This window comes from Heptranchias perlo, chromosome 14 (genome assembly GCF_035084215.1).
Source record: "Heptranchias perlo isolate sHepPer1 chromosome 14, sHepPer1.hap1, whole genome shotgun sequence".
In the NCBI taxonomy this organism is placed as follows: domain Eukaryota; kingdom Metazoa; phylum Chordata; class Chondrichthyes; order Hexanchiformes; family Hexanchidae; genus Heptranchias; species Heptranchias perlo.
In genome coordinates, this window is record NC_090338.1 from 51837788 (window position 1) to 51859803 (window position 22016).

At 45.5% G+C, this 22016-nt stretch overlaps 1 long non-coding RNA gene across 1 annotated transcript in view; it reads right to left on the reverse strand.

Annotated features, from left to right (window-relative positions):
- LOC137332143 (uncharacterized) overlaps window positions 1-22016 on the reverse strand; it is a 175797-nt gene that overhangs the window by 23623 nt on the left and 130158 nt on the right. Inside the window, exon 2 of the long non-coding RNA XR_010965600.1 lies at window positions 8779-8875. This is a non-coding gene — a long non-coding RNA (uncharacterized lncRNA). The remainder of the gene's footprint in view (window positions 1-8778; window positions 8876-22016) is intronic.

Sequence of the window (22016 nt, forward strand, 5' to 3'; positions counted from 1 at the left end):
AATGCTCTCCCACTGCAACTTCTTCCACCTGCCTCTCCATTTCCTAGAACTAAATCCAGAACTGCCCCCCCTCTTGTCGGGCTTGCTATATACTGGTTAAAAAAATTCTCCCGCGTGCAATTTAAGAATTCTGCCTCCTCTATACTATTCACACTGTTTGTATCCCAGTTAATGTTAGGGTAGTTGAAATCCCCCACTATTACTGCCCTATTGTTCTTGCACTTCTCAGAGATTTGCCTACATATTTGCTCCTCTATCTCCCTCTGACTGTTGGGGGTCTATAATACACTCCCAGTAGTGTGACTGCCCCTTTTTTGTTCTTTAGCTCAACCCATAAGACCTCTTTTGATGCTTCTTCTAAAATATCATCCCTCCTCACAACTGTAATTGTTTCCTTAACCAAAATTGCCACCCCTCCCCCCTCCTTTTTTATCCACCTCTCTATCGTGTCTGAAAACCCCGTAACCAGGGACATTGAGCTGCCAGTCCTGCCCCTCTTTAAGTCATGTTTCTGTAATAGTTAAGATTTCATACTGCCAAGTGTCTATCTGTGCCCTCATCTCATCCGCCTTATTTCCTATACTCCTTGCATTGAGGTAATTACATTTAAAGGACTGCCAAACTCCTCTGTTGTTTATTTTCTAACCTTCGTTCCCTCTGCCTTCTAGACTCACTCACTAATTTTCTGCCTTCATTTCCAGTTCTGACTTTATCCCATCTGAATCCACACTCAGGTTCCCATCCTCCTGCCAAGCTAGTTTAAACCCTCCCCGACAGCACTAGCAAACCTCCCTGCAAGGATATTGGTCCCAGCCCTGTGGAGATGCACCCATCTGTCTTGTACAGGTCCCACCTCCCCCAGAACTGGTCCCAATGCCCCAGGAATCAAAAGCCCCCCCCCCCTTGCACCACCTTTGCACCCACACAGTCATCTGCTCTATTTTCCTATTTCTATTCTCACTAGTGCTTGGCACTGGGTGTAATCCGGTGATTACTACCTTTCAGGTCCTGCTTTTTAATCTTTTTCCTAACTCCTGAAACTCTGCCTGCAGGACCTCATCCCTCTTTCTACCTATGTCGTTGGTCCCGATATGGACCATGATCTCTGGCTGTTCACCCTCCCCCCACAGAATGTTCTGCAGCCGCTCAGTGACATCCATGTCCCTGGCACAGGGAGGCAACATACCATCCTGGAATCATGCTTGAGGCCACAGAAACGCCTGTCTGCTCCCCTATCTATGGAATCTCCGATCACTATTGCTCTCCTGACCTGTCTCCTCCCCCCCTGTAGAGCTGAGCCACCCATGGTGTTCTGGTCTTGGCTCTGGCTGTGCTCCCCATTTAGTTTTAGGTCGCTATAATTTAGATTATACGGCCTCACCATGTTCCTCCCAAAGTGCATCACTTCACACTTATCCACATTAAATTGCATCTGCCATGTGTCTGCCGATTTCACCAGTCTGTCTATGTCCTCCTGAAGTCTGCTTCTATCCTCCCCACTATTTACTACGTTGCCAAGTTTTGTATCACCCAGAAACTTCAAAATTGTACTCCCTATAGCCACGCCCAGGTCATTTATATATAACAAGAAAAGCAATGGTCCTAATACTGATCCCTGGGGACCCCACTGCATACTTCTCTCCAATCAGAAAAACATCTCTTCACCACTACTCTCTGCCTCCGATCCTTTAGCCAATTATGTACCCATGTTATCATCATCCCTTTAATCCCATATGTTTCTACTTTTCGAATAAGTCTGTTATGTGGTACTTTATTAAATGTCTTTTGAAATTCCATACATACAACATCTACTGCACTACCTTCATCAACCCTTTTCTTTTATTCGTTCATGGGATGTGGGCATCGTTGGCGTGGCCAGCATTTATTGCCCATCCCTAATTGCCCTCGAGAAGGTGGTGGTGAGCCGCCTTCTTGAACTGCTGCAGTCTGAGTGGTGAAGGTTCTCCCACAGTGCTGTTAGGAAGGGAGTTCCAGGATTTTGACACAGCGACGATGAAGGAACGGCGATATATTTCCAAGTCAGGATGGTGTGTGACTTGGAGGGGAATGTGCAGGTGGTGTTGTTCCCATGTGCCTGCTGCCCTTGTCCTTCTAGGTGGTAGAGGTCACGGGTATGGGAGGTGCTGTCGAAGAAGCCTTGGCGAGTTGCTGCATGCATCCTGTGGTGGTACACACTGCAGCCACTGTGTGCCAGTGGTGAAGGGAGTGAATGTTTAGGGAGGTGGATGGGGTGCCAATCAAGCGGGCTGCTTTGTCCTGGATGGTGTCGAGCTTCTTGAGTGTTGTTGGAGCAGCATTCATCCAGGCAAGTGGAGAGTATTCCATCGTACTCCTGACTTGAGCCTTGTAGATAGTGGAAAGGCTTTGGGGAGTCAGGAGGTGAGTCACTCGCCGCAGAATACCCAGCCTCTGACCTGCTCTTGCAGCCACAGTATTTATGCGGCTGGTCCAGTTAAGTCTCTGGTCAATGGTGACCCCCAGGATGTTGATGGTGGGGGATTCCGCGATGGTAATGCCGTTGAATGTCAAGGGGAGGTGGTTATACTATCTCTTGTTGGAGATGGTCCTTGCCTGGCACTTATCTGGCGCGTATGTTACTTGCCGTTTATCAGCCCAAGCCTGGATGTTGTCCAGGTCTTGCTGCATGCGGGCACGGACTACTTCATTATCTGAGGGGTTGCGAATGGAACTGAGCACTGTGCAATCATAAGCGAATATCCCCATTTCTGACCTTATGATGGAGGGAAGGTCATTGATGAAGCAGCTGAAGATGGTTGGGCCTAGGACACTGCCCTGAGGAACTCTTGCAGCAATGTCCTGGGGCTGAGATGATTGGCCTCCAACAACCACTACCATCTTCCTTTGTGCTATGTATGACTCCAGCCACTGGAGAGTTTTCCCCTGATTCCCATTGACTTCAATTTTACGAGGGCTCCTTGGTGCCACACTCGGTCAAATGCTGCCTTAATGTCAAGGGCAGTCACTCTCACCTCACCTCTGGAATTCAGCTCTTTTGTCCATGTTTGGACCAAGGCTGTAATGAGGTCTGGAGCCGAGTGGTCCTGGCGGAACCCAAACTGAGCATCGGTGAGCAGGTTATTGGTGAGTAAGTGCCGCTTGATAGCACTGTCGACGACACCTTCCATCACTTTGCTGATGATTGAGAGTAGGCTGATGGGGCGGTAATTGGCCGAATTGGATTTGTCCTGCTTTTTGTGGACAGGACATACCTGGGCAATTTTCCACATTGTCGGGCAGATGCCAGTGTAGTAGCTATACTGCAACAGTTTGGCTAGAGGCGCGGCTAGTTCTGGAGCACAAGCCTTCAGCAATACAGCTGGGATGCTGTCGGGGCACATAGTCTTTGCTGTATCCAGTGCACTCAGCCGTTTCTTGATATCACATAGAGTGAATCGAATCGGCTGAAGACTGGCTTCTGTGATGGTGGGGATATCGGGAGGAGGCCGAGATGGATCCACTCGGCACTTCTGGCTGAAGATGGTTGCAAACACTTCAGGCTTGTCTTTTGCACTCACATGCTGGACCCCGCCATCATTGAGGATGGGGATGTTTGCAGAGCCTCCTCCTCCCGTTAGTTGTTTAATTGTCCACCACCATTCATGACTGGATGTGGCAGGACTGCAGAGCTTTGATCTGATCCGTTGGTTGTGGAATCGCTTAGCTCTGTCTAAAGCATGTTGCTTCCGCTGTTTAGCATGCATGTAGTCCTGAGTTGTAGCTTCAGCAGGTTGGCACCTCATTTTTAGTATGCCTGGTGCTGGTCCTGACATGCTCTTCTACACTCCTCATTGAACCAGGATTTGATCCCCTGGCTTGTTGGTAATGGTAGAGTGAGGAATATGCCAGGTCATGAGGTTACAGATTGTGCTGGAATACAAATCTGCTGCTGCTGATGGCCCACAGTGCCTCATGGATGTCCAGTTTTGAGCTGCCAGATCTGTTCTGAATCTATCCCATTTAGCACGGTGATAGTGCCACACAACACGTTGGATGGTGTCCTCAGTGCAAAGATGGGATTTCATCTCCATGAGGACTGTGCGGTGGTCACTCCTACAAATACTGCCATGGGCAGATGCATCTGCGACAGGTAGATTGGGGAGGACGAGGTCAAGTACGTTTTTCCCTCATGTTGGTTCGCTCACCACCTGCCACAGGCCCAGTCTGGCAGCTATGTCCTTCAGGACTCGGCCAGCTCGGTCAGTAGTGGTACTACCGAGCCACTCTTGGTGATGGACATTGAAGTCCCCCACCCAGAGTAATTCTGTGCCCTTGCTACCCTCAGTGCTTCCTCCAAGTGGTGCTCAACATGGAGGAGGACTGATTCATCAGCTGAGGGAGGACGGTAGGTGGTAATCAGCAGGAGGTTTCCTTGCCCATGTTTGACCTGATGCCATGAGATTTCATGGGGTCCGGAGTCAATGTTGAGGACTCCCAGGGCCACTCCCTCCTGACTGTATATCACTGTACCCCACCACCTCTGGTGGATCTGTCCTACCGGTGGGAAAGGACATATCCCAGGGATGGTGATCGAAGAGTCTGGGACGTTGGCTGAAAGGTATGATCAACCCTCTCTGATACTTCATTACATAATGGGCCAGATTTTGCTGGAGTGGGGCATCTTGCAGCATGCCCCGTTAGTTAGACTTACAATCGCACGTTTAAGGTTTTAACATTTTTTGCCCACAAAAGTTGCTGGATTTGCGAGCTGATAATGGCACAGCGAGGGCAACAGGACATTTGGGACCTTGGTGAACAATGGGATAACCAATGAGACTAAAAAATTGAGAAATAAACAGAGGAAGGACTAAGGAGGGTGAATTAGAGTGGGTGAATTCAATGTCAAATCAGGTACAGAAAGAGAAATAAAGAGAGGGAAAGAAAGGTTGGATTGAGAGAGAGAAAAAAGAGGCAAAAAGAAAAAGAAAAACAATTTTAAAACTTAACATTTTTAAAATCTCCTAAAACAATTCACAACCTGAAAGAATGAGACTCCACACTTTTAACTGTTTACTTTCTGGGCAAGAGAGGTTGATTGGCAATCATTAACAATTATCACATCGTTAAAAGCATACTTACGCTGATAATTACTAGACTTAACTTTCTGTGGCGAGTTTAATGGGCAATTAATGTGCAAATGCAGCAATTTCATGAAAATTACGGGGAGGTTAAGCGAAAGATGTCGTTTTCGCAAAGCTAACGGCAGAACGGCACAAATCAACCAGCAACTTGTGGAGATGCGCAATTCACGGGCTATCTCTTCCACGCTACAAGTTGCTGGCCGATTTGCACATTAATAATGGTGTGCGTCATTCTGACGCAATTATTTATTCTGCAAAATCTGCCCCATTGTTTAGAATCCTATAAAATGTAGTTTAGTTCTACCATAAAGTACAACTCTGTAAAATATTAAAATAAATGACGAGTGACAGTTTTGTGTGTTGTTGTCTCCATCCAGTTCCAATCTTATTGCAGAAATAATGTCACTGTGACAGCCAGGGATATGAAAACAGCAAAGAGGTTTAATCTTCCATTCACATAATATAAAAGTGGAACTGACTTGATTAACCACTCTGAGCAACTTGTAATATTCCTTTTCTGAATAATGTATAATATTTTCACAGTTCAGCTCAAGGAGAGAAGGCCTTACTTCATAGGCTATCTGTTACATCTATTCTTTTGGCATTGCATGTTAAATTAATGGTATTAAAGTAAATGGTAGCAAGGCCAAAATGCTGGCCTTAAAAAGATAAAAGGCGTAGTCCTTGTACTGGTATTTAAATCTCAACATTTTGATTTAGTAGCAAATTTATACTTTACTAGCTGATCTCCTGGGGATGTTGTTCATGGGCAGTCTGGAGCCTGAAGTGAAGGTCTGATGTTTAGTGTGGGCCCATTCTGAGAAATGGAAAGGGGTAGGGCTAGCAATGTCCTTGGAGGGTGGGGGGGTGAAGGTGGGACAAGGAAGATGGGTACAGGATTTCAATGTTCAATCTACTCCACCTCAATAAAAGTAGGGGCCTATCTGTTTAAGAGAAGTGCTTATATTAATTGGACCAATGTCACCAGACAGACATCAATACTGCCCCTTTAGGAGGGCACCACTAAAAATAATCTCACTGGAGGTCCAATCAAACTAAAAGAAGCTAAACTAAATCAGTATTTTGTTATTTTGATTGATTATGCAATTAACGTCCTGCAGTGCTCATCGGTAGTTGAAGGCCTCGAGCGTAGCAGTGGATAGCGCATGTTCCCTCTACAGGGCCATCCAGGCACGGACAAACCGCAGAAGAGAAGCAGGCTGCCAGAGCGCCCCTCCCCACGGGTCCCACGCATCCTGGACCCGTGGATGGTTGTTTTGGCCAGGACCAGGAGCAGACCCACAAGCAGGACCCCCGGCTTGCATATTTAATTTATGGGGGTAGGGGGTTGCCAATATTGACTGTCATTCCTGGTGCTGGTAGTTACAACAGGCAATGTCACTGGTGCATGACTGACATCCATAACAAAGGATTACAAATTGTGCTATGATAGTAGAAATTTGTTCAATAATAATGTTTAATTTCAGTATGTATTTAACACAATTAATCCTCATCATTGAAACTCATAAAAGGTGACAAAGCAGCTCATTTCACGAAGGTCATCTTATCAAAGTCTAGGTTTCTAACTTGACTTTAGTACAAGTTTAGTCTGGACTAGTGAAAACGTTCATAATGAGAGGCATCTAATAGTATTTTCTTTATTAAAGTTCAATTAAACCACTTCCATCATTTACAACATTATTTTAACACCTTGATTGTCTGGTAATGTAAAGAGTCTGTTTGTCCTGCTATCCCTCCCAACTGTTGCCAACATACAGAAAGGGAGAAACATCTCTACCAGGCCAGATTGCTCCCTGTTGTTGCCAGCAGAATCAGATTCTAGATTCCACTGTGAGTCTCTCTGCCTGTTGGCTGGAGCAAGTCACGGGGTGTATCAAATGGTCCATGAACTGGTCAGAAGGCAGCGCACAATACCGAACCACGAGGGAAAGGCTCAAAGGCGTCAGTTAGACCCACAAGAGAGTTTTATTTAAAAAGATCAAAAAAGTCAAGTTTAAGGGTAGAAGGGGAGTTAGGAAAAATAAACATACTGAAGAAGAGGAATGGTCGATGAAACCAGAATAACCTGAATGCAGATACGCAAGAGAGAGAAGAAAATCAGACACATTGGCAATGAAAGAAGAGTCAAAGCTAAAAAGAGACAGTTGATAGCAAGATAATTTAAAAAGTCAGTAAGCTTAAAACAATAAGTTAGGTAGAAAATCAGAAAGAATCATCAACAATCTATAGAAATAGCTGGCAGTGAAGCTAGTAAAAAATAGCTCAAAACACCAATCAAAATCAATTCAGAAAAACTGATAATACAAAAAGAGTCAGAGCTACATAAAGCCAAGAGTGAATACTCTTCACCACCTTAATGTAGCCTGGCCCTGACAAAATTGTAAATCAGCCAACTACTCATGCAAGCTGAAGCCATGTAATCAATGCCTAAAAATCAATTGCAACACCACAAGATGTACATTGAGAATATAGCTAATACAGAATAGAACAAATAGCAGACTGTATAACCACGTACGCATTTGTTTGAATTGTAAAAGGAGGATCGTAATTGTAAGTGAACAGAGACAGTGGGAATGGTAAAGGAGGAGTCAACAATTATTAGAAGAATCAGGTGGTGATGACAAGAGTGGAAAAGGTGCCTGAAAAATGGGAAAGCAAGTGGAGTGTGGAAAGAGAGCAGAACTGTGAGCCATAACTAAAAGTAAAGAAGAAACTGGAGATAACAATTGAAGATAAAGAGAGATTAATCCAATGGCAGAACAGTGATTTTGACATGGGAACAGGAGAACTACTCCATATTAGAAACTGAATCATTTTGAAAACAATTATAAGTGGATAACATATATGATATTTGAAATGGTATTAGACATACTACTGGAAGGTAATATATTTGTAAATATAAGCTGCTGAGGTGAACAAATTTTACTTGTTATGCTAACACACCAGTTAACAAGTTATTAGTGATTAACAAATGTGTTCCAGGAGAAATGAATACTCAAGTAATAAAGCTGTATGCTGTCGGCCATTTCCTCTTCTTTTTATGAGGGAGCTCCTTTCCAGTTACAGGCATATTTGATTTTTGCTTGTATGGCCATCATTAGACTCCGTATGGCAGGCAAACGTTCATGCTGCTGCATTTAGTAACTTCCACTGAACAAGGCTGAGTATAGCCCCAGAGTTGTAAGTCAGCAAATATTGGTAGCTATTAAACATGTAATTTGGTCTAGTTCAGTAAAGGATTCCCCACAATCAGGATAGACAGTGCAGATCATCACTGGAAGTGGCAGGTGTTTAGTCAGTCAATGCTGCTGTTACAAGGCCTGCACCAATGCAAACCTAGGTTTGTGGGAGGCTTGAGCACTATGTGATTGTTAGAAGGAAATTTTGCTCATTACTTCTGAAATGCCCCAGATCCTTGGAAGCAAAAGGAAGGCAGAGAAATAGAAATAGAGAATAGTTGAGAAAAATGCAGCAGTAGAGGGTAAAAGAACAAACAAGACAAAGAGCAAAGGGGAGTGAAAGATAAAAACAAAAAGGTATGGTTCAGTTGCCTCCTTTCTCTCAATTTTATTATACTAAAATTTTAAAGATTATTGTAAACCTAAACATTTAATTATTTTAACAGTTTTTTACTTACCTGATGACCTTGAACCAGAAGAATCCCACCATCGCAGTGAAGAATGACATTGTACTGCTCATGAGTGTGAACCAATAAGGGGATAGCAGGTAGTGTCCTAAAGACAAATTAAAGGATGAGTCCAATGAGATTAATTGAGAACATCAGAAACCAGTCTAAGCAGGTAAGCACCAGTACATCATCATTACCACATATTGAAAGGGCAAATCCTGGTCTTCTATGTCTAAGTTGTATCTTAGATACCAAAATTGGAAAATACAGTAGGTAGAGTTCTATAATTTTCTAATGGAAACAATATCTTTAGAAATAGTTATACATTAGGGAACTAACAGTTAAAGTAGTGATAGAGGGAAGTCATTAGAAGGTAAGTAAAATAACAATATTTTTAAAAAGATAACAAATGTTTTTATATTCTAGGATTCAGTTCCTATTTTTTTATTTTTGGAGACTGCAGGGATTGTCTGCATCTTTGCGAGAGCTTCCCATCTTCTACCAGGACGTACTAAAGGTCTGGAACTTGGTTGCTTCCACCAGGAGCCCTTTCCAAACCAAGGCAGTGGCAATTCTAGCAGAGCCGTTCCTCCATGACCCCTGGCTGCGTGGGGTCGAGATCAGCAGCAAGCGGCTAATGGAGAGAAGGACCCTTGTTGCAAAAGTAACCAGAATCAGGGACCTACTGCAGGATTAGCCGCCCACGTGTTTTGGTGGTGCGTTCACCTCCCGGCCAGAGCCATCCAGGAGATGAAGTCTGCATTGGCCCCTGACTCGGCATGGTGAATCGAGGAGACTCAGGTTTGTGGAGCGGTCCTGTCCGACCTAACCCCCAATTCGGACAGAGCTGTTCATCGGTGCGGGGCCTCTGAAACCTCCCTCGCAGAATTCTGCCTCACAACTTGAGCCTTCTCTTGGAAATTCCCTCTATGCATTTTCCACTCTGCACGGAGGGAATTCCTGTCTAAACTGCTGCTGCATGCTCTCCATTTCCTCGCCTTTGCCTTCCGCCCAGAAACATAGTAGAACATTTTGTAAATCAGCACGCATGAGCGTCCCCAGTGGAAACTCCTGTATAAGGGAATCCATCCCTGCACCACTGGGAACTTGAGATGGAAAGTGTTGCAAGGCATCGTGGCATCAAACAGATTCCTGAGCCACTTCACCAAACGCATGCCCATTCTGTGGAGTGGACGAAATGACTTTACACATGTGTGCACAGTGCCAGAGGTTGCAGTCCCTGTTTGACCACCTGAAGAGGCTGATCCTAAGGTCCAGGTGGCACTTTCTGCCTATGCTCCTCATCTTTGGTCACCCGGTACGCCGAGAGCGGCGGGGCAGGGCGAGTGGGCCGGAGGTGTGGTGGAACTGCTATTGCTTGGTTGCACTCTTACCTATCTGATCATAGCCAAAGCATCTCCAGCTTTAGCTTCTCTTCCCACCCCCACACCGTTACCTCCAAAGTCCCCCATGAATCTATCCTTGGCCCCGTCCTCTTGTCTCTTGGGCGATATCATCCACAGACATGGGGCCAGATTCCACTTGTATGCTGATAGCATCCTGCTCTATCTCTCAATCCCTCCACTGCCTATGTGTTGTCAGACTGCTTGTCCCACATCCAATCTTTGATGTACCACAATTTCCTCCAGCTAAACATTGAGAAGACTGAAACCTTAATATTAGACCCCCATCACAAACTCCATACCCTTGCCACGAATTCCATTCCCCTCCCTGGCCACTGTCTAGGCTGAACTAAAGGCCCCGATATTTACGGGCAGATGTGGGGGTGGCCCGGGGGGAGGGTCGTAGTGGCCAGGAATCCCAGAAATGCGGGTAACACGAAGTTCTTGTTGAGTTTAACAGCAGGACCTCATTTGAAATTTTGTCTCTATTTCCCGGCCGGCTGACAGCTGGCTGGCTATCGGGGGGGAAGGCCTGTGCTCGAAAACCACAGCTGAGGACCGGAGAGGAGGGAGGGAGGGAGGGAGGGAGAGGTCACAGCTCTGGGGGGAGATCGTGGGTCGGGGGGTGAAATCACAGGATGTTGAAGAGATTGCGGGTCGGCGGGAGGAGATTGCGGGTCAGCGGGGGGAGATTGCGGGTCGGCGGGGGGAGATTGCGGGTCGGCGGGGGGAGATCGCAGGATGTTGGAAAGATTGGGGGTCGGTGGGAGATCGCGGGATGTTGAAGAGATCGGGGGTCGGGGGGAGAAGAGGTAGCGAGTCCAGGGGGGCTTCAGATCGCGGGAATGGGGCTGATCGTGGCAGGTTTGCTTAGGGGGTCGGGGGGAAGCATTCCTGCTCCTCTTGGCCCACAAGCAGTATCGGAAAGACACTTACCTGCTGGATCCGGCCGTTCTCGCCTCCCTTTAGCTGCCAGGTTTCCCGAGCCCTGGGAAACCCAGCCCACAGCTGTTAAGTATAAGGCATGCAGCCTCATTAACATATTGAAATTACCAACCCGCCTCTCCAGGTTACTTGCCTGCCCCCCAACTCGCCTCCATTAAAACCAGAAATGGGCGCATTCGAGGCAGGTTGGGATCGGGTTTCAGATTTTTGAAATTTTAACCTACCCTTCCGCCACTGTCCCGCCCGTCATGGGGGGTTAAAATTCCCCGCAAGTATTCGCCACCTCAGCATTCTGTTTTATCCCAAGCTGAGCTTCCATCCCTATATCCTCTCCATCACAAAGACCACCTACTTCAACGCCCATAACATTGCCTGCCTCCGCCACTGCCTCAGTTTGCCACTGAAACCCTCATCCATGCCTTTGTTCGCACCAGACTTGACAATTCCAGTGCTTTCCTGGTCAGCCTCTCATCCTGCATGTTCCCTAAATTTCAACTCATCCAGAACTCTGCTCTCCTCATCCTACCCCACACCAAGTTCCACTTGCTCATTACCACAGTTCTTGCATTTCTACTTTGGTCCCCCAACACCTCCAATTTAAGATTTTCATCCTCGTGTTTAAAACCCTTCATGTCATCTCCCTCCCTATTCTGTAACCTACTCAGGCCAAACAACCTTCCATGAACACTCTGTTCATCTGACTTTAGTCTCTTCTGCATCCTCCTGTCCCTTCACCCCAAAGTTGGCAGCCATGCCATCAGCCACCTACGCTCACTCTGGAATTTCCTGTCTAAACTCCTCTGCCTCTCCATCTCCACCTCCTTCTTTAAGACCCACCGTAAAACCCAACTTTTGACAAAGCTTTTGGTCACTTCTCCTAATATATTCTTCTGGCATCCATTTTTTGATTACGCCTTTGTGAAGCACTTTGGGACGTTCTACATTGAAAGCACTATATAAATAGTTATTGTTCAGTGGGACTTAGTGTGGTTCAGAATGCAGAGTGAAATTTTGGACTAGCTGAAACTTTTGTAGCATGGAGCTTGCGGTAGATATTGGAGAAATCAAGTCTGGAGGTAATAAAAGTGTGGATAAGGGTTTCAGCAGTGGTGTATGCAGATGTAGATTTTTAACATATTATAGATAGACATCCTTATGATCTGCAACAAGACACACCCTCCAGTCCATCTCTGTCATATACAAGATAAGATGTGGAGATGCCGGTGATGGACTGGGGTGGACAAATGTAAGGAATCTTACAACACCAGGTTATAATCCAACAGTTTTATTTGAAAATCACAAGCTTTCGGAGCTTACCTCCTTCGTCAGGTAAGCTCCGAAAGCTTGTGATTTTCAAATAAAACTGTTGGACTATAACCTGGTGTTGTAAGATTCCTTACATATATACAAGATAATATTAATACTACAACTGATAATGTAGCATAGTGGTTATGTTACTGGACTAGTAATCCAGAGGCCTGGACTAATATTCTGGAGTCATGAGTTCAATTAATTAAATAAAAATCTGGAATTAAAAAGCTAGTATCAGTAATGATGGCCATGAAACTACTGGATTGTCATAAAAACCCATCTGGTTCACTAATGTCCTTTAGGGAAGGAAACCTGCTGTCCTTACCCGGTCTGGCCTATATGTGACTCCAGACCCACAGCAATGTGGTTGATTCTTAATGGCCGAGAAAGCCATCAGTTGTTCAAGAAGGTGGCTTGCCACCATCTTCTCAAGGGCAATTAGGGATGGGCAATAAATGTTGGCCCTGCCAGCGATGCCCACATCCCATGAACCAATAAAAAAATGTCTCAGCTATAGTACAATCAGTGCTGGTACAGGATTATAGAGTGTCAAGTGTGAGAGATTGAGCAAACAAGTGGAAAATCTCATCCAACATTACAAACTGTAAACTGAAAGTGAAGCTCCAGCAATTTATTAGAGTCAGTTCAGCCCCAAGATTTCCTCAGGCTTGAAATATATTACAAGCACTCTTATTATGTCATTCCATATAACATAGAACTACAATGATTTCTTACCTGTTTTCTATATTTGATTTACTACTTTGCATTTTTGTGGGTTTTTTTCAGGTGGGTTATGATTAGACCGTCCCGGGCAGTCCCCCCACTCCATTCTATATCGAATAAATTAGAACAGCAGTAATATCAGGATGTATTTTAGTGACTGATACAGGGGAATATTCCAACATTCTAATTTGAAGTTTTTCTTTTAACAAAACAAATGAATTGAATTTTAAAATCAAACAGAAATTCTAATTATCGTCTGTGTTTTGTTGATAATTAGAATATGTAAATATTCTAAGTACTGACAAGAGAGGGAGAAACAGACAGACACTTCCAGGAGCCAATCACAAAACAGCAAGTTGAATGTTTGCAGACAACTCTTAGAAAGTTACAAACCAGTGCTGCTAGAACCAGGGCCCTTCACACTCACCCAAAGCTGTGAGGCACATGATCTTCTCTTCCCATCATTGCTGACAGACCACCAGGAATCCACCAGTAGTGGTAGCAGAACAAAGGATCCCTCCCATCTTGCTAAGCCCTATATTCCCCCACCTTTGGCCAAACCTCATATCCACTATGCTGATGCCAAACTCTGGGACCCCCACCCAATGCTGCCAAAGCCTGGACCATCCACCATCCCACCAAAGGACTGCCCCCAGTGCAGCTAAACTGCACTGCCTCACCCAGTACTGCTAAATACAAGATATCTAACTCTTGCATACTAGCTCGTAGTGTATCCTTAGCTTCAAAACTATAAGAGATTAAAAATTATATATATATATATAAGCATTGGATTATATATAATAAAATAAATGCCACTGATTTATAGTTTTCAAAAAAAATGGCCCTGATAATATCCCCTACATGACATAAACATCACTATTGTTATAAAACAGTATAGCCTTCAATACAGTGAGCAATGTAACAGGAGATTTGCTGGTATAGTCTAAATATATATTCCTCAAGTAACTGATTAACCTCTTTGCCCAATCCAAATTTTTCAATGGACCAATGGTTGCTTTAGAGGGCACCATTCATGTTTTATTTTCTAGTTCCATGACATAAGACTGTAATTAAAATAAATATGCCCTTAGAACATTTGTTGTACTTTGTACTCTGTACAATCATTAAATCATCTGATTGGCTTTGATCTAATTTGAGATTAATTTTTAATGTAAAATTGATTCACCTTGCTTTTCTTTTTGAAATTAAAATGTCAGCAGGCCTACCTTTCTTGTATCTGATTCAATGTATCATATCATATAATCAAAGATAAAGAAAAGGCCTAACCTTACTCAAAAAGGTTACCATCTGCAAACTTTCCATTTCCAGTATGACAAGGTTATAATGTGATCTCACTGGTTCAATATTTTGAATATCCAATGGTTCCCAGCTGGAGAGCTTTGATTTAGACAATTAATTTGTTAGAGTAACAGTATCTTTTAACTTCAAAAATATCTTAAATCAATAATATTACACCTCAGAGAAAACCAGTCATTCATGTCACATAAGCTTTTGTGAGTTTTAATTGTAAGTTTAGTCATACTGCTTGAAGCCAATTATATATTCATATTTTGTGGCAGTGCAAAGGACAAAATCTTGTGCTTCAGCCAAAAGTTGGTACTTTGTATGACTTACTGCCCTGTTAGTGCCACCCTTTTATTAGTATTTAAATTAGTCAAAATAACATCCATTATGCTTCTGCTAAGAGGCTGTAATTTTCAGCTGTAGAATCTAAAGGCACTTTTACACCAATAGTGCAGTCAACAGCAAATGTATAATTCTCTCACATATGTATGGGAAGATGGATCATGGGTTGGCAGCTCCTGACTTAATTCCTGTCCTTTACAACTCCATCCATGGCATTCAATTGCCCCTTTCCACCCAGTCTTCTCTCCTTCACTGCTTAAGACTCACCTGCTCCTAATGGTAGGTACATTTTAACTCAATCTCCAAGTTCAAGTTACCCATACAGAGTACATTGTTCATCCTCTTTCACTGCTTGTTCTGTGTTTTTACCTGTGCTCTTCTCAATGGCTGGTACTCTGCTCACATTTAGTTTCCTAGACCCCTGGACTTTTCTGCCATCAGGTCTGTGCTGCTGTGCTAGTCTACACTGTATGCCTTGACTGCTGTGACTCTGCTCTGTCATCGTCAAGTTTAAGGTAACCTGTTCCAGGCTACAATGCCCATCCCTCATCTGTTGCTGTTAACTGCTGTGGTGCAGTACTCTTAACGCAATGCTGGCTTCTCAGCTTTACTCTACTAGTGTTAGGTCCTGGGCAGAAATCTGCTTGCTCCTGAGCCGAATTCCACTTCTGGGTTTTATTGTGACCTTCACTGCCACTTTCTACTGAGACTGTATTCTCTGCTGGGCTGCCTGTATTCTTGGCCTACTCCTGCAGTCTTAGTTTCTGCTCCTCCAATACGACTTTTCATTCTATGCTCTGATCGATTCCTACCTGATCCCATCCTGTTCTGGTTTCTTCGCCCATGCCGCTGAACGGTCTCTGCTTTACTACTATCTGTTTGCTTCCTATGGCCTTCATCTTTGTGCAGCTCCATTCATCCTTTAGAATTCCACTGTCACCCTTCATGGGACTGGAGCTCCTCAAGCTCCCTACAGCTGTTCCTCGGACTAGCTCCCATATCTGCACTGACCCTGTGCATTTCCCTTTCACCCTCCCTTGACTCTCTGGACTTCACTACTCCTGGCCCTTGGGGGTTTAACTGCCATTGCTCCTCGGTCCTCTGCTGGTGTACCGGATCTGCTAGTGGCACTGCTAACACCTGAGGCCATTATGCACCTCCACAAGACCCTTGGATAAACCTGTGCTGGTTCATGGTTAACTCTCCACACATCCTCAGTCCTTTGATTCCACTGGACAACTTCCAGCAGCTGCTAATCTGCCCATTAAATGAATCCTGGCTCTACTACCTCTCCACAACTGTCTCTGAACCCAGACTCTGGTTCATGAATGCACCAATCTGATTCCACTCTGTCTACAAGTCATCTTCATCCAACACAGGACCTCAGACTTGAAATTTGGACTCTTTCATATTATCTCCTTTCATATTATCTACAACCAGGACATAGCTCTTCTAATCCCTGCCCTGCCTCCATAATGTGAATTCTCTTTCTGACCATTTGAACGTATCTGGAGCACAACTAGTTTAACTATTAATTGCCATATCTGGCTTGACCACATCAAGCGCTATCAGGTCTCACTCTCCTCTTCTAAAACTGCCTAGTACTCCAAAGATAACTCCTGGTTTATTTTCGGCACTACCAACCCTCTCATCTTCAGTCTCAGCTCCAGTAACAAATCTGAGGGGCTCATGAATTTCTTTGGCATTAAGATTGACACCTCTGTTGCTTTTCCCATCCCTTTTTCATTGTCCACCAAATCAAACATCCCCCAGCTCACACTGCTCTAGCCCTGGACCCATATCTTTCTTTAGTTTCTCTTCCCACCTCCCACATGCCCTCTCATAGAAACATAGAAAATAGGAGCAAGAGTAGGCCATTTGGCCCTTTGGGCTTGCTCCGCCATTCAAAATGATAATGGCTGATTGTCTAACTCAGTACCCTGTTCCTGCTTTTTCCCCATTTCCCTTGATCCCACTCTCGAAGCTCATCTTACCATGAGACCCACCTCCTGTTCTGTTGACCCCATTCCCACTAAGCCGCTGACCACTCAACTTCCCTTCCTAGCCCCCATGCTATCTGACATTGTAAATGGTTTCCCCTGTTCGGGTGCTGTCCTCCAACCTTTTAAAATCACCATCATCATGCCCCTCCTCAAAAAAAACCACCCTTGACCTCTCTGTTCTTGCAAATGTCCATTCCATCTCCAACCTGCCTTTCTTCACCAAAGTTCTTGGACACGTTGTCATCTCCCAAATCTGTGTCCACCTTTCCCTCAACTCCATATTCAAATCTTTCCTATCAGGTTTCCATCCCTGCCACAGCAGCAACAGCTCCCGTTCACCCGCCATTGCTGGTTGTGCCTTTAGCCGAAAGGACCCATGCTTTGAAATTCCCTCCCTAAGTCGCTTAACTTCTTTGTCCTGCTAGGAGGAATGCCTACCAGCAACACACTCAAGTCTGGAAAGTAGCCCTGCAGTACATTAAGTGGTTAATTGGTACAAAGGAACACATCCACCACATCCTCCAAAAAAAAAAGAGATGTTGGGTGAGCTTGGTGTGGATTATATAAAAATGCCATCAACTTCAACACATAAAAGGACACAAAAATGGTCCTTTCAGAGATACAATTCCTCAGCCTTGGCTCAATGGTAGCCCTCTTGCCTCTGAGTCAGAAGGTTGTGGGTTCAAACCCCACTTCAAGACTTAACCACATAATCTAGTCTGACACTTCAGTGTAGTACTGAGGGAGTGCTCCACTGTCAGAGCTGTTGTCTTTCAGATGAGACAATAAACTGAGTCCCTGTCAGTCCTCTCTAAAAAATCTCATGGCACTATTTGAAGAAGAGCAGGGGAGTTTTCTTATGTCCTGGCCAATAATTATCTCCAACGAACATCACTGAAAACAGATTATCTGGTTATTTAGCTCATTGCTGTTTGTGGGATCTTGCTGTGCACAATTTGGCTGTCACCTTTCCCTACATTACAATAGTGACTACACTTCAAAAGTAACTCATTGGCTGAGAAGGGCTTTGGGATGTCACTATATAAATGCAAGTTCTTTTCTTGTTTATGTCCATGATTAAAAACCTGCTAAAGAAATTGCAGGAATACACTGCTTTGAAATATGCAATTTCTGAGCGTTCAACTTCGTTAGCAGGTAATTAATTATAAAGGAAAACAACAGATAAGCAATTTCACCCCCTTTCGAATATAACATTGGTTCAACTGAAACCCAGATCTGGTAAAACGTGGCGGGGGTTAAATTTGATAACCCCCGAATCCGGGTGCGATTAACCCACGTCCAGTGGTTGAGATGCAGGCAGCATGTGAGCTTCGTGCTACCGGATCATCTCCATGATTTCTGCATGCAGCCAGCACTATCTGCGCTGTTGGGTGGCTGCACGCACCAGCAGGGGGTGCGATATGGGGCATGGCCAACACTACTTAAAGGCAGCCTGCAGCTCTTAAAGGGGAGGTGCACTGTCAATGCAATCGGTAAAGGAGGACAAGTGGAATGGCTGGACCGGCGAGAGAACGGTGGCTCTCCGATGACGCACTGGAGGTCTTGGTGGATGAGGTGGCTGCACAGAGGGCCATTCTGTATCCGCAAGGTGGGAGGAGACCCTCCAGACAACAGATGCGGAGGCAGTGAGAGGAAGTGGCACTGGAAATGAATGCCAGGAGCATTGCATCATGCAAGTGCATGCAGTGCAGGAAAAAGTTCAATGATTTGACACAAGTGGTCAAGGTGAGTGAATGCAAGTGGCACATCCTACCAACTGCACCACTGCGCCACGCACGACACCCCCCGTCACCCACCCACCGACAAACACTGCCCATCCATACGCAACGCTGCACTTCGAATGCTGCATCTCACCCTCACATAGCACCACTCTTGCAATCCACACACCCACAACTCACAGGTCACACAACACTGGCAGCTTTTGACCATGACAGGCACATCACCAAAACATTTTGTAGGGCACTCACTGACACACTTCCCTCTGTCTTGCAGGAGACTGTGGGGCATTACAGCCGGCAGCAGCAAAGAACGGACGGAGGACAGGCACGGCAACACGTCCTCACCCCCGTGGAGGAGATCATGCTGGGGATCATTGGGTGGGCCACTGCTGCGGCCGTGGCCAGTGGCGGCGGTGGAGGTATCGAAGATGACGGTCTCTACGTACCTAATCTTCCTTCTCATTTCCCACACCTCTCTCAACCCACAATCTTTTCTGACTCAGGTGCTGCAGATGGTGTCAGCACGCACGTCTTACTTTTTCCTCTCCCCGCTCCACAACTCAACCCATCTCCCTTTGTCATTGCAGCTACCCAAGAGCTGGAGCCGGCACCAAGCGAGGTGGAGGAGGAGGACAGTGATAATGAAGCCACACCGCCACTTGATCTGACACTCGCGTCCACCAGCTCGGAGACTGACATGACACATAGTGTAGAGGTTGGGTTAGAGGAGGGAGCTGCACGTGCTGAGACACTGGTCAAAAGTGCGCAGGAGCCGGGGCAGGGGGAACGGATACCACAGGTGCCAGCTCGCCAGAGGGCGAGGTCGCTCACTAGTTCTGCTGCAGAGGAGTCAGATGATGACTTCAATGGGCCAGGCCACAGAAAAAATACAACCAAATGCTTGGTGCACTGGAAAGCTTGCCAGAAAGCCTGCGCACACTGTCAAAGGGCATGGAGGAGTCCAGCTCCAACTTGGCACAGGGCTCCTCTTCCTCTGCCTCTGGCTCAGGGTCTCGCCGGATGGGCGGTGTCAAGGGTTATTTCCTCATAAGGGCGAGGTTGTGCAGCATACAAAGACGAATCTTGACACCCACTCAGCAGAGTACTGCAGGGCTCCTCCAGAATGGTCCAGGCAATGGAAGCATTGCTTTAGGACGCCTATAGTGTGCTTGATGATGCTTCGTGTAACGCATGGCTCTCATTGCAGGTCTGCTCTGCACGTGTACGTGTGTTCCTGACCGGGGTCATGAGCCACCTTATGAGGGGATAGCCCTTGTCGCCCAGTAGCCAGCCTTTGACTTGCCGTGCCGGTTGAAAGATGGGTGGGACGTTGGACTGCCGCATAATGAAGGCGTCATGACTGCTGCCAGGGTAGCGAGCATTGACCTGCATGATGCGCTGCGTGTGGTCGCACACCAGCTGCACACTGAGGGAGTGGAACCCCTTTCTGTTCATGGAGGTGGCTGAGTTGAGATGTGGAGCACGCATGGTAATATGTGTGCAGTCAATGGCACCCTGCACCATGGGGAAGCTTGCAATGCGAGCAAACTCTTGTGCTCACTCATTCTGCTTCTCTCTGTCAATAGGGAACATGATGAATCTGTTGTGCAGCTCGTACAAATCCTCCGTGACCTCCTTAATGCAGGAGTGCACTGCAAACTGTGAGATGTTGCACACATCGCCAGAAGCGGACTGAAAGGATCCAGATCAGTAAAGGTTCAGCACCACGGTTACTTTCACAGCCACAGGCAATGCTGTTCTTGCCCTGCTCTGAGGCTGCAGTTGGGTCTGCAGCAGGCGACAAATCTCCATCACGACCGCTTTTGTGAACCGCAGACGTCAGATGCAATGCTCCTCGCTCAGGTGGAGGTAAGAGAATTGGTCCCTGAAGGCTCTCATTGGATACGGCCTCCTGTTCAGTGCCCTGCACCTCCTCTTCCTCCTCCCTCTCCTTGCAGCTTGACCTGCTCTGCGTGACCTCTCTGCATGCTCCCAGTCATGTTCACTGCCCAGCAGGAGCCCTTGCAGGCCACCCATGGTTGGCAGATATCTTGTTCAGCTCACCACAGTTGGTAAATGCCACCAACAGTACTGCACGACCACCCAGACCACCCTCTATATACTATTGCAACTCTCTCCAAGTATAGGATACTTCAACAAATACATACAAATGCATCAGCAGCCAGAAGCAATAATCCAGCAACTAACCTGCAACACCAGCATGATCCCTTTAAATAGCACTTGTGGCGGGTACTCCAGGCTGTCTACGACCTGTTCATCTGTGCGTGGTTAAGACAGTGTGTTGGCTGGAGCATTAAGTTCCAAAACCGTATCTGTCCCTTTAAATCAGCGTTGCACACTGATCTAACGCATATTCTCCTTACTTTACACGCTGCCGATGTTCGTTATCTGTGCATGCGCAAGCCCCTTCACCAAGATGGCGTCCAGTACACATCATGCTAGAAACGTGCCCACACATTCTGGGCGCCATCTTAGGTCCTTAGGAGGCCGTGTAGCGCCTACAAAACGGGCACTACACAACCCAATTTATAGCCCAGCATTTTCTTGTAGCTTCTTGAGTTAATTTCCTTGATTTTTTTTTAACATTGTTTTGTATATAAATTAGACACAGAACAAATGCAAAACTCACGTTCGCTTGCACCATTACCTCTTTCTTCTGCTGACAATATCAAATATCCACTAACAAGGAATTACATTTCAGAATTCTGTAAAGTCACTTATTATGATTTTTTTCTCCACATAAAACAGCAGAGCAATCCTCTTCAGGCACCTAAGACCTAAGTCCTCTTGAGGCAACCGAGTTATTCAGGACACTGGCACTCTGGAGGTGCTGGAAATAAGATGGAAGATTATATCATTCTCACATCTCTGCAAACATAACCCCTGCATCCTTACCATCTACCATTCATCATAGGACCCAGCCTGGTTAGCTCAAAGACAAACCCATTCTCAAGAGAGAAGGGATCAAGGCAATGTTTCATATGTAAAGCAGCTCCACTTGAAAAAGGAGTAGAACAGGAAAGGATGCAGTAATTAGTCGATGCTTTAGAAACACCTGCTCACGCATCAGTAGCATTACCCTTAATGTTGTGTAAAACACTGACAAGTCACGCACTCTTCTATCAAACGATGGCATTTATAAGGAGTCATCTCTCAGAGTCACTGCCTTACACAAGAGTGAGTGCATTACCTTTCATTTATTTTCTCTCCAGATGATAGTAGTCACTGATCTTCCCTACATTCAGTAACAAAGTCACAAAAAGTGAACAGGAACCAGAGGTCGCAATGGGGAATGAGGGGGAGATGTACATATTTCAAGCAATTTTAAGTAAAATATTGTTTAGTACTATCCATTAATTATTTTATATTGCATTTTATTTTCAATCTTGAAATTGTTATTTCTATACTGAGTCTTAAATAAAAAGTTTATTAGGAAAACTAGTTTTTCCAATAAA